General features: G+C 34.7%; 1 protein-coding gene across 9 annotated transcripts in view; it reads right to left on the reverse strand.

Annotated features, from left to right (window-relative positions):
• Positions 1-14129, reverse strand: part of TBCK (TBC1 domain containing kinase) — a 277680-nt gene that overhangs the window by 140011 nt on the left and 123540 nt on the right. The window lies entirely within an intron of this gene.

The following is a 14129-nucleotide window of genomic DNA, read 5'->3' on the forward strand; positions in this document are numbered from 1 at the left end:
TATAGTTGTTCATAATAGTCTCTAATGATCCTTTGTAATTCTGTAGTATAATTTGTCTGCGTTCTGTAGTAAAATGTCTCAGTTTACATAAGATTTTATTTATTTGGGCCTAGTCCCTTTTTTGCTAGTCTAGCTAAAGGATTATTGATTTTGCTAATCTTTTCAAAAACCAACTTTTCCTTTTGTTGATCTTTTGTATTGTTTTCTTAGCCTGAATTTCATTCGTTTTTATTCTGCTCTTTATTATTTTTCCTTCTACCAATGTTTTGTTTGTTCCTGCTTTTCTACTTCCTTGAGGTGCATTGTTAAGTTCTTTATTTGAATTATTTCTACTTTTCTGATGCAGGTGTTTACTGCAACAAACTACCCTCTTAGAACTGTTTTTGCTGTATCCCATATATTTTGGTATATTTCCATTTTCATTTGCACATTTTCTATTAAATACAGGAATACTATAATTTCCTTTATAATTTCTTCATTGACCCATTTGTTATTCAGAAGCACATCATTTGATTTCCATAAATCTGTAGTTTCTAATGTTCCTTTTCTTAATGATTTCTAATTTTATTCCATTGTGATCTAAAAATAAATTTGATATAATTTTGATTTTTGAAAATTTAAGACTTGTTTCATGAACACAGGGTCCATCTTGGAGAATGTTCCATGTGCTTTTGAGAAAAATGTGTATTCTGCAGCTGTCGGATGGAATGTTCTGTAAATGTCTGTTAGGTCCATTTGGTCTACAGTACAGTTTAACTCCAGTGTTTCTGTGTTGACTTTCTGTCTGGATGACCTGTGTATTGCTAGAAGTGGGGTGCTGAGTCCCCTTCTATTATAACACTGCACTCAATCTCTCTCTTTAGGTTAATTAATATTTGTTTTATATTCTGATGCTCCAGAGTTGGTTGGGTGTATATATAATTGTTATATCCTCTTGCTATATTGACTTTTATCACCATATAATGGACTTCTTGTCTTTTTAAAAGCTATTATTGAATTAAAATCTTTTTATCTGATATATGTACAGTTGCTCCAGCTCTCTCTATAGTTTCTGAATCTTCTCCCATCCCTTCACTTTTAGTCTCTGCATGTCTTCAAAGGTAGAGTTTCTTGTAGACAGCATATAGTTGTGTCTTTTTTTAAAATCAATTCAGCCATTCTAGCTCTTTTTATTGGATAATTAATTTAATTGGATAAATTAAACCTATTTATATTCAAGATTATTAATAATAGGTAAGAATTTGCTACTGTTATTTTATTACTTGCTATTTGCTTGTTTTGTAGACACTTTCTTCCTTTTATCCTCTCTTAAAGTCTTCCTTTGTGGTTAGGTGATTTTCTCTAGCAGTATGTTTTTTTTCCTTCTTCTTTTTATTATACTTTAAGTTCTGGGTTACATGTGCAGAATGTGCAGTTTTGTTACACAGGTATACATGTGCCATGGTGGTTTGCTGCACCCATCAACCCGTCACCTACATTAGGTATTTCTCCTAATGTTATCCTTCCCCTAGCCCCCACCCTGCACAGGCCCCAGTGTGTGATGTTCCCCTCTCTGTGTCCATGTGTCCTCATTGTTCAACTCCCACTTAAGAGGGGGAACATGCAGTATTTGGTTTTCTATCTTGTGATAATTTGCTGAGAATGATGGTTTCCAGCTTCATCCATGTCCCTGCAAAGGACATGAACTCATCTTTTTTTATGGCTGCATAGTATTCCATGGTGTATATGTGCCACAATTTGTTAATCCAGTCTATCATTGATGGACATTTGGGTTGGTTCCAAGTCTTTGCTATTGTGAATAGTGCCACAATAAACGTATGTGTGCATGTCTCTTTTTTGTAGAATGATTTATAATTCTTTGGGTATATACCCAGTAATGGGATTACTGGGTCAAATGGTATTTCTAGTTCTAGATCCTTGAGGAATCGCCACACTGTCTTCCACAATGGCTGAACTAATTTACACTCCCACCAACAGTGTAAAAGCATTCCTATTTTTCCACAACCTCTCCAGCATCTGTTGTTTCCTTACTTTTTAATGATCACCATTCTAACTGGTGTGAGAGGGTCTCATTGTGGTTTTGATTTGCATTTCTCTAATGACCAGTGATGATGAGCATTTTTTCATATGTCTGTTGGCTGCATAAATGTCTTCTTTTGAGAAGTGTCTGTTCATATCCTTTGCCCATTTTTTGATGGGGTTCTTGGCTTTTTTCTTGTAAATTTGTTTAAGTTCTTTATAGATTCTGGATATTAGCCCTTTGTCAGATGGATAGATTGCAAAAATTTTCTCCCATTCTGTAGGTTGCCTGTTCACTCTGATGATAGATTCTTTTGCTGTGCAGAAGCTCTTTAATTAGATCCCATTTGTCAATTTTGGCTTCTGTTGCCATCGCTTTTGGTGTTTTAGACATGAAGTCTTTGCCCATGCCTATGTCCTGAATGGTATTGCCCAGGTTTTCTTGTAGGATTTTTATGGTTCTAGGTCTTACGTTTAAGTCTTTGATCCATCTTGAGTTGATTTTTGTATAAGGTGTAAGGACGGGGTCCAGTTTCAGTTTTCTGCATATGGCTAGCCAGTTATCACAACACCATTTATTAAATAGGGAATCTTTTCCCCATTGCTTGTGTGTGTCAGGTTTGTTAAAGATCAGATGATTGTAGATGTGTGGTGTTATTTCTGAGGCCTCTGTTCTGTTCTGTTGGTCTATATATCTGTTTTTGTACAGTACCATGCTGTTTTGGTTACTATAGCCTTGTAGCAGAGTTTGAAGTCAGGAAGCATGATGCCTCCAGCTTTGTTCTTCTTGCCAAGGATTGTGTTGGCTATGTGGGCTCTTTTTTGGCTCCATATGAAGTTTAAAGTAGTTTTTTCCAATTCTGAAAAGAAAGTCATTGGTAGCTTGATGGGGATAGCATTGAATCTATAAATTACTTTGGGCAGTAAGGCTATTTTCACAATATTGATTCTTCCTATCCATGAGCATGGAATGTTTTTCCATTGGTTTGTGTCCTCTCTTATTTCCTTGAGCAGTGGTTTGTAGTTCTCTTTGAAGAGGTCCTTCACATCCCTTGTAAGTTGGATTCCTAGGTATTTTATTCTCTTAGTAGCAATTGTGAATGGGAGTTCACTCATGATTTGGCTCTCTGTTTATGTGTTATTAGTGCACAGAAATGCTTGTGATTTTTGCACATTGATTTTGTATCCTGAGACTTTGCTGAAGTTGCTTATCAGCTTAAGGAGATTCGGGGCTGAGATGATGGGGTTTTCTAAATATACAATCATGTCATCTGCAAACAGAGACAATTTGACTTCCTCTCTTCCTATATGAATACCCTTTATTTCTTTCTCTTGCCTGACTGCCCTGGCCAGAAAGTCCAAAACTACGTTGAATAGGAGTGGTGTGAGAGGGCATCCTTGTCCTGTGCCAGTTTTCAAAGGGAATCCTTCCAGTTTTTGCCCATTCAGTATGATATTGGCTGTGGGTCCGTCACAAATAGCTCTTATTATGTTGAGATACATTCCATCAATACCTAGTTTATTGAGAGTTTTTAGCATGAAAGGCTGTTGAATTTTGTTGAAGGCCTTTTCTGCATCTATTGAGATAATCATGTGGTTTTTGTCATTGGTTCTGTCTTATAATGTCTTATGACATCGAACTATCCCAACAATAACACAATGAAATTATCACTGCAGAAGAAGACTGAAAATTATAAAGTTCCTTATCTTATTAGTGGAGAAGAAAGTAGAGGGAATAAAATATGCATATTATGAAGCACTCTCTGTAAGGTAAGGTCTAAGGACGATACTCACGACACCTTCAAGTTGACAGCACATCTATCACTACTTAATGTACTGACATAAAATAAAATTATAGTGGATAGAAATGGCATAGAATTAGTCTTCCAACAAAGAATTAATAACCTTGAGTAACTCACTGATCCACGTTTAAGGATTGTTAGTAGTAAGTATCAACTACACTTCAAGGAATACCGCATAGAATGTTATTACTTAAGAGAGAATTCTAAAATATTAGAAATCTCTCAGGACTTTGTCATATAATTTATTTTGGTAAAGAGCTAAATTCAATAATACTCTTTTACCACATTCTTTAAGTTATCCCTGGACAGCTGCTCTCTTTCTACTGCTTAGAATCATAGCATTTCAGGTGGCCAATCCATCTTCCATACTACAGCCAGAATCATTTTTCTAAAATATAGATAGGATCATGTCATTTCTGTGCTTAAAACTTTCCAATTGCATATAAAATAATATCCAATTTCCTCAGCATATCATGCAAGGCCCCCATAACCATTCCTCTACCTATTTTACCAACTTTTATCACTACCACCAGTACCACCACCGCAGCCCATCCACCTCAGGTTTCTCTCTCTCAACCTATCCTCTATTAACATCCTATTTACAATAAGACAGCCATGAGCCTCACATATCTGTGTTATCCTTATACTATTTTCTAAGCTGCCAATGCTTTCTCTCCATCCTACTACAGAGCTACACTATGTCTTATTTATTTTTATGGCCCCAGTGCATAATACTGTGCCTGTCATATAGTATTTATTAAACATGTAATCAGTGGGTAAACTTACATAGGTCTCATAGAAAGTGGACACAATTTCCTGACCAGCAGTTCACACAATTTGTATGCTTCACATCTCAAAAACACTAAAGAAAGTTGGTGAGTTTTCTTATTGCTAAACATTATTGGATGTTTTCCAAAAGTAATTATAACCTTGCTTTGCTTTTTTGTTCCAAACACAGTATTTTTCACAAGTCCCACTTACTGCAGTTTAGTCTCACTGACACCATTAGTAATCTATACAACATTTTTGCATTATTTGTCCTTGTTATGATCCTTCTCATGTATTTAGCTGATTCATGCTTCAAACATCATCAAGATCACAAAAAATTCCTTTATGCTCCTAGCAGGTATTGAGGAAAAAAAGAGCCATTCTAAATATGCCAAGAGCATTATAATTCTCCCTAATAAGTGAAATATTTTTATGACAGCCTAACTTACTAGGGCTTCACCAAAGCCTAACTGACTACAGGAAACTTTAGACTCTGACAAGTAAGATCTTGAAATTATACTTGTCATTTTGTCACTAAAAATCTCTAACAGTGCCTCAGCTTCTAAATCTAGCTGCCCCGTAATATCTTAAGCATGTATCTAAAACTTAACTCACTATCTTTGTCAGTACCATGCTCACTCATTTCCTAATATGTTCCCATTACCCACCTTGGTTAAAATATAAGGAATACTTCCATACACTAAACATTCCACTGGAGATTCTATAGAGAAATTCTAAAAGGGAAGTTGAATTATCTAACTGAAAATATTAGAGAACTAATATACAAGGCAGTCAAGTGACTTATCAGGACAAGGGAGTAATACCCTATGTATTAATAATTAAGATAACCCAAGTTAGAAGTATCAGTCACACTTACAGATTACCACTGGATCATCTTTAAATAATTATGCATGAATATTCTGTTCTGGTACAAAGAAATAATAAACCACCAATAAGACTAGTCGTATACATATATAGAGATACATGTGTTTTATATATATAGATACACCCACTCCTAGAAGTCAACAGATATTTAAATAAATGAATATAATTTTAAAACACAATCTTCTTAGTTAATGTCTAAGGAGAAAAGGATGGTACAATATGTTACCGGGCTCCAGATATAATTCACCCAGCCTTTCAACTCTGGTATATGTGCATGCAATTACTGGCACATTTTCCTAAGCATCTATCATGTCTGTTGTTTAATACCTACAATGAAATGAGAAATAAATAGGAAATGCAATACATTACTGATATATGGGTAAACTGTTTTCTATTCTTAACATAGTTGTCTTAATGAGTTAACAGTTGAGTAGGTAGATACTTTGATGCAAAGTATCTGTACCTACTCTACCTATAGAGCAGGTATTTGCAGCAGCTTGGAAAATTTAGCACTAGGTCAGTTGCAGCCATCGTTTTCTCTCTTTCTTTTACACTTCATGGTGAATCAGAACAAAACAGGAGTCTTTGATTTTTGTGGCAAGTAGAACCTTGTTCCAAGTTCAATAAGCCGTTTTCGTATGATTGATAATTTGCACAGAAGGATTAAAATGGCTTGAAATTTTAAGTAATTAAATGTGCTTTCTTGTAATAAAAATATTCTAGTCATTCCCTCTATGCTGTAAACACTCTGGTGTATTATTTCTATAAATACTCTGGTATATTATTTCTCTTTTCTCCTATCTAGTCTATGTGTATGTGTCTATATGTCTAGTGTATGTGTGTGGTAAGAACACAACATGAGATTCACCCTCTTACCACAAAATTTTAAGTGCACACCATATCATTAACTGTATATTAATTGTTGTACAGCAGATCCCTAGAAATTATATCTTGTATAACTTTATACTCACTGAACAACAACTTCCCATTTCCCACTACCCATGTTTAATCATTCTATTTCTGCTTCTATAATTCTGCTTTAGATGGCTCATATAAGTGGAATCATGCTGTATTTGTTCCTGTGACAAGAACTTACATTTTTTAAAAGATTCCATGATGATTCTAGAACAACACCCTCATATGTTAATGGGAAGACTGAGACCTAGAGAAAGGAAAAGGATCACAACATTGTGAGCAGCAGCCTGGGTTCAGGAAGCACCCTTTCTTTCATTCTTGTTTTTCCAACTTTAATTTTAGGTTCAAGGAGTACATGTATGGGTGTGTTATATGGGTAGGTTGCGTGCTGCAGAGGTTTGGTGTATAGATTATTTCATTACCCAGGTAATTAGCATAGAACCCAATAGGTATTTTTTCGATCTTCTTCCTCCTCCCATCTTTCATCCTCAAGTAGGCCCTGGTGTCTGTTGTTCTCTTCGTTGTGTCCATGTGCACTCAATGTTTAGTTTCTACTTATAAGTGAGAACATGTGGTATTTGATTTTCTGTTCCTGCATCAGTATGTTAAAGATAATGGCTTCCAGCTCCATCCATGTTGCTGCAAAGGGCATGATCTCATTCATTTTATGACTGTGTAGTATTCCATGGTGTATATGTATCACAGTTTTCTTTATGCAGTCCACCATTGATGGGCATTTAGGTTGATTTTATGTTTTTGCTATTTTTGAATAGTGTTGTGATGAACATACACATGCATGTGTCTTTATGGCAGAATGATTTATAATCCTTTGGGTATATGCCTAGTAATGGGATTGTTGGGTTGAATGGAAGCTCTGTTTTAAGTTCTTTCAGAAATCTCCAGAGTGCTTTTGACAGTGGCTGAACTAGTTTACATTCCCGCAGGCAGTGTATAAGGGTTCCCTTTTCCTTGCAACATCACCAGCATCTGTTATTTGTTGGCTTTTTAATCATAGCCATTCTGACTGGTATTAGATAGTATCTCATTGTGGTTTTGATTTGCATTTCTCTAATGATTAGTGATGTTGAACATTTTTTCATATGCTTGTTGGCCATACAGATGTCTTCTTTTGAGAAGTGTCTGTTCATGTACTTTTTACATTTTTAAAGGGGTCATTTGTGTTTTCCTTGTTGGTTTAAGTTGTTTTTAAGACTCTGGATAGTAGACCTTTGTCAAATAAATAGTCTGCAAATATTTTCTCCCATTTTGTAGGTTGTCTGTTTACTCTGTTGATAGTTTCTTTTGCTGTGCAGAAGCTTAAAGAGCTTAATTAGGTCCCACTTGTCAATTTTTGTTTCTGTTGCAATTGCAATTGCTCTTGAGGACTTAGTCATAAATACTTTCCCAAGGCCCAGGTCCAGATTAGTGTTTCCTAAGTTTTCTTCTAGGATTCTTATTGTTTGTGGTCTTATATTTAAACCTTTATTCCCTCTCGAGTTAATCTTCATATATGATGAAAGGAAGCACTCCAGTTTCAATCTTCTGCATACAGCTAGCTAGCTATCCCAGCACCATTTACTGAATAGGGAATCCTTTCCTCATTGCTTATTTTTGTCAACTTTGTTGAAGATTAGATGGCTGTAGGTGTGTGGCTTTAATTCTGCGTTCTCTAACCCATTCCACTGATCTATGTGTATGTTTTTGTACCAGTACTGTGCTGTTTTGTTTACTGTATCCTTGTAGTAGAGTTTGAAATTGGGTAGTGTGATGTCTCCAGCTTTGTTCTTTTTGCTTAGGATTGCTTTGGTGATTCGGGCTCTTTTTTGGTTCCATATAAATTTTAGAATATTTTTTTCTAATTCTGTGATAAATGTTGTTGGTAGTTTGATAGGAATAGCACTGAATCTATAAATTCCTTTGGGCAATATGGCCATTTTAACAATATTGATTCTTCTGATCCATGAGCATGGAATGTTTTTCCATTTGTTTGTGTCATCTATGATTTTTTTTTTCCTTTTTTTCTTTTTTGAGATGGAGTCTTGCTCTGTTGCCCAGGCTGGAGTGCAGTGGCACGATCTTGGCTCACTGAAACCTCCCTTCCCAGGTTCAAGCTATTCTCTTGCCTCAGCCTCCTGAGTAGCCAGAATTACAGGCGCATGCCACCACGCCCAACTAATTTTGTATTTTTAGTAGAGATGGGGTTTCAACATATTGATCAGGCTGGTCTCGAACTCCTGACCTTGTGATCTGCCCACTTCAGCCTCCCAAAGTGCTGGGATTACAGGCATGAGCCACTGTGCTCAGCCATCTATGATTTCTTTAAGCAGTGTTTTGTAGTTATCGTTGTAGAGATCTTTCACCTCCTTTGGGTAGATGTACTCTTAGGTAATGTATTTTTTTTATTGGCTATTGTAAGTGAGATTGTGTTCTTGATTGGGCTCTCAGCTTGGACACAGCGTACAGAAGTGCTACTGATTTATATATATTGATTTTTTATCCTAAAACTTGGCTAAAGTTTTCATCAAATCTAGGAGCTCTTGAGCAGAGGCTATGGGGATTTCTAGGCATAAAATCATACCACTTGTGGAAAGAGACAGTTTGATTTCTTTTCTTCCTATTCGGATGCCTTTAATTTCTTTATCTTGCCTGACTGTTGTAACTAGGACTTCCAGTACTATGTGGAATAGGAGTGGTGAGAGTGGGCATACTTGTCTTGTTTAAATTCTCAAGGGGAATATGCATCCAGTTTTTGCCCATTCAGTCTCATGCTGGCTGTTGGTTTCTCACAGATGGCTCTTATTATTTCAAGGTATATTCTTTTGATGCCTTAAATCTCTCTCTTAAATTTAATACATTTTGGTCCTTACATTCTTATTGCAATATCTATCAGCAGTATATGTAGGGATATTTTAAACAGTTTCTGACTTTTAAAGGTTTTTGAGGTTAATTACTTTTAATCTACTTCAAAAGTGAAAAATGCTCTATATATTTTGTTTTGCAAATCTAAGGCACATATAAACATTCAATAGTAAAGCAAATATAAACCTAATGCCATCATTGGTATCTTGAAACAAAATATGCTTAATAACACTGATCTAAACTATAAGATAATTTTTGGACTGCTCAAAAAATTCAGAAAGCAGGAATCCTTTCACAAAGCAGAAACCCTTATCAACCATAAAACAAGCAGCTCTGCTATAGAGAAAGGCCTTCCTATCAGATTCTTGACAATTTGGGACCAGGTTTAAGATGTATAAGAACTCAGATCTACTCTAAATTTTCAAGATAAGTAGAAATTCTGATCACCTCTAACATTATTTTTCATTACAGTTCCCAATACATACGAAATATTTCTTTTAAACTTTATAAAGTATTTACATGTTGCAAAATTAGTTGTATGCTTCAAGAGCAACAATTAGGTTAGTGTTATGTGAATTCTTTTAGCTTCCTAGAATCACATTAAAATTTCAGAGTCTTCATCAGTCATGCTACTGGCTGCTATTTTCATGACCATTTATTAGCTTGGAGGTGATGTATTGTAATATCTGTTTTTAAATTTTCCCCTTTTCCATAAAATAATGCAGTATTTCCACCACAAACAAGGCTGACATAACCTGAGGTTTTAAAAGTAATTTTTCATAAAGTTTTATTTCAGTGACTATACACCATGCCAATATAAACAAATTAACTACTTTCTCACTTATCCTTAACTAATTTTAAACTCACAAGACTTTAATATGCCATCCAGATTTTAATGTTTATATGTAATTTTTACGGATGGGTGGGGGAGAAAGGACCACTGCTAAAACCTCCAAATTTAATTTCCATTTTGATTGTCCTTTTGCAATTCCAAGGTGTACTTTGAAACAGACATGCAGTGAGCCAAAATTGTGCCACTGCACTTCAGCCTGGGCGACAGAGTGAGACTCCATCTCAAAAAAAAAAAAAAAAGAAAAAGAAATAGACATGAATGACATGCATGAATATCATGTAGCTACAAGCAGAAAATGGGAATAATTAATTCTCAGCTTCAGGTAAAGTGGCATCAATCTTACAGGCTTGACAATACAAAACTTTCACTGAACAACTGTGTACTACAGTTGCTCTACTCTTTCACAAATCATTTCTCCATCCCATATCTGGCTATAAGCCAGGGAGAAAAAATGATAGATAACTATTGGGAGCACTTATGTTAAGAATCCTTTGCTTCACTCATGATAGATCACCTTGAAAAAAATGTAGAGAGATCAGAAAGCTCTACAAATATTAATATCAATTATAGCATTTGTATTTTGGTACCTGATGTTCTTTTAAATACTTATTTCATTACTTCAAAAATATTGAAAAATATCTCAACAAATATATTTTTAAAAATCTTTAATGTGGCCTACAAGATGCTGCATGATCCTTCTTTGTCTACCTCTCCATTCACTTTTCTAGCCACTCCTCTCCACTTTCCCATTTGCTCCAACTTCCTTCAGCTGTTTCAGGCCTTTGAGCATTTTATTCCCTCTGTTTATAAGATTTTCCTCTCTTTCCACTCCCCACTCCCCAATATCACTTAAATAATTTCAAATATTATCTTAGGTATCATTTACTTAAGAAAAACTGCCTAACTCCCTGTTTTAAACTCCTATTGTTTTCTGCAGTGTTCATCACCATGATAACTATTTAACAAAGAGGTCACGAATTAGTAGCCTACTGGCTATAATAAGCTATTTGATTAAGTCTTATAGTTTCAAAAATCTAAGCCACTGTTTATAATGGAAAGATTACACATAAATCTTACAGTAACCCTATTTAATTTATATTTATCCCTAGATTACAGTAAAAAACTATTGACTGAAAACCCAAATTGTTTCCCATTTATATACTTAAACATCTCTAAAATACTTTAAAAACTTTGGATATAAATGTAGTATAACTAAATTTACTTGGCAGCACTTTTGCTTTATTAAGATAAGTACTGAATAATGGAAAAGTTATAGTAGTCAACTGTCCACTCATCTGATGGTGATATTGAACCACAACATTGATATCTGCTTTCTTTGCTTTGGTTAAGCATTTCATGAAAATATAACTGCTGCTTAGATGAATATGAACATTTGTTTTAGCTAAAACTTCACAATTACACTATATCTCTGACTAAAATAAGTTTTACTTCAAGTAAACTCAAAGCCTTATTGTTTTAAGAGACCAAATAAATTCTCTCAAATTCTATGCTACGTAAAATATAAGTGTGAAAATAAAATCAGAGGTCACCAGATTCTTGTCCTACTTATCCAAATACATGCAGAACACATTCAATCTAAACATATGAAGAAGAAGAACTTTTTTTTTTTTTTTTTTTTTTGGAGACAGTGTCTCGCTCTGTTGCCCAGGCTGGAGTGCAGAGGCGCCATGTCGGCTCACTGCAAGCTCCGCCTCCTGGGTTCATGCCATTCTCCTGCCTCAGCCTCCCAACTAGCTGAGACTACAGGCGCCTGCCACCACGCCCGTCTAATTTGTTGTATTTTTAGTAGAGATAGAGTTTCACCATGTTAGCCAGGTTGGTAAGAAGAACTTTTAAGTACATACAAAATTTTCTTAAATAGTCAGCTCTCTATATCTGTGGGTTCTGCATCCATGGATTTAACCAATTGCTCAGTGAACATATTTGGGGAATAAAAATGAATGTCTGTGTCTGTACTGAGCATGACGTTTTTTCTTGTCATTATTCCCTAAACAATAAGTATAACAACTGTTTACATAGCATTTCCATTGTATTAGGCATTAGAAGTTATCACGAGATGATCTGAAGTATAAAGGTGGATGTGCATAGGTTACATGCAAAGGGACTTGAGCATTTGTGGATTACAGAATCTGGGGGAGTCCTGAAACCAATCCCCCATCGATATCGGGGGATGACTGAACTTGTATTTCACTGAATATCTTGCTATAAAATGAAAATAGTATTATTCATACATACTTTTAACAGATAGAATGCTCATCAGTTAAAAATATCAAATTTGTGCCTACTGTGAACATTTGAACTTATTTATTTGAAGTTTATACTATTACTAATAAATAATATTTTGTTCAGGAATGAGGTGGTAATGTAAATGGAAAGGAAGAAGACATAGATAAGCTAGGCAGCTTTGAAAATACGTGGAAAATGTCATTCCTGTTCATCCAGTTAAGTGCTTTAATAGGACCTATCATCAATGCATTGAGATGTTAGGAGCAGGGATGCTGGGACTGAATTTAAGACTTATTAATATAAGATGAAATAACTTGGGTCTTTGCATGTAGGATAACCTATTTATAAGCAAAACAGATTAATTATTTCATGGAAAGATGAATTTGCAGTAAGAGCAATTAAGCAAAGAAACCCAATTGTACCAGCTGACACTACATCAACTAAATAGATTTCATTCCTATTTGAATAGCATGCTCTGAACAACATGAGTGTTTAACAAGGTTTGACAGATGTTATGATATAGTGACTAGAAAGGATAAAATTACCAGAATTTCATTTTTAAGGCCTAAAACAAGCAAGGTAACATCTCTTGAATGATCATTAGTAAGAATACTGTACAATTCCTTTCAGTTTTGAATTAATCGAGAAACTTTATTCTAATCTTGTACCATCTGTAAAGTAAACCCAAAGCAGGCAATTTTAAAGACATAGAATAATTTTTCCTATGGAATTAAGATAGAAATATGTCAGTCGACCATAAAATACACAGTTGCATGAGTTTTTTAACAGACAAGCAGAGTTGCCACTAATCTCCCTATAAAGTATAAAAACAGATGCTTCACCAGTGTTTAACAGGAGCATTTATGTATTGAATTGGAAAGGCAATACATTTGCTTGATTTGAAAATGTACAATCAGCATTCCTAATATATATATTTTTAGAACTGGCCAGAAAATGTATTTTAATCCTAATCAATCATCTTATGTTTACTTTGGCAAGCTGGAAATGACAAGAAATCATCTGCATAATATAAACAGTATTCCCAGTTTGCGAAACTAGCTTATTTATTACTGTTCAAAACAAAAAAATAGATAACTTGATTTTCATAAAGAATCTCCCAGAAAAAAATATGACCTAAACTATTCATTCATGGTAAGAAATAACTCACTTTAATTAAAATTTGATAAGTCAGAAAGCTGATGATAATAGTTTCAATTTTGAGGGAAGGGGGAATAAAAAGTTTTAAATAAATCCAAGGTATTTTTCTTATTATTTTCCCACAAATGATAAAAAATTTCAACAGAGAGACGGTAAAGTACCAAGTACAGGTCATCCATTAAACATAAAAATGAGGGCTAGCAGTAGGTTTCTTATTTTTCTTGAGAGTAATTAATAAAGACATAATCTTAAGGGACCTTCCTTTTGTTTTTTATTTGGTTTTCAGGCAAATTTGATTCTGGGATAATTTTAAGTGTGTTTATTATCAGCAGGAACTTGGGCCTGCCTGAAAATATGGAGAACAGCACAAGGGATGCAGTCAATAAAGTACTGTGAAGTTTTTTTCACCTAAAAAAACTGAAGTTTCTGCAAAAATATAGATTTAGTTACATCCTAGGTAACGACATTAACTTCATCTTTTTAACCACAGCTTCAAAGCTCAGACTATAGTTATCCATATTTCTACATTTAAGCATTCAACTCCTAGGTTTACAAACTCCTTACTTGTGAATACTCTATATAGCTTAACATATTCTCCTGCATTGCATGACATAGATGATTTG

This window comes from Pan troglodytes, chromosome 3 (genome assembly GCF_028858775.2).
Source record: "Pan troglodytes isolate AG18354 chromosome 3, NHGRI_mPanTro3-v2.0_pri, whole genome shotgun sequence".
Lineage (NCBI taxonomy): Eukaryota > Metazoa > Chordata > Mammalia > Primates > Hominidae > Pan > Pan troglodytes.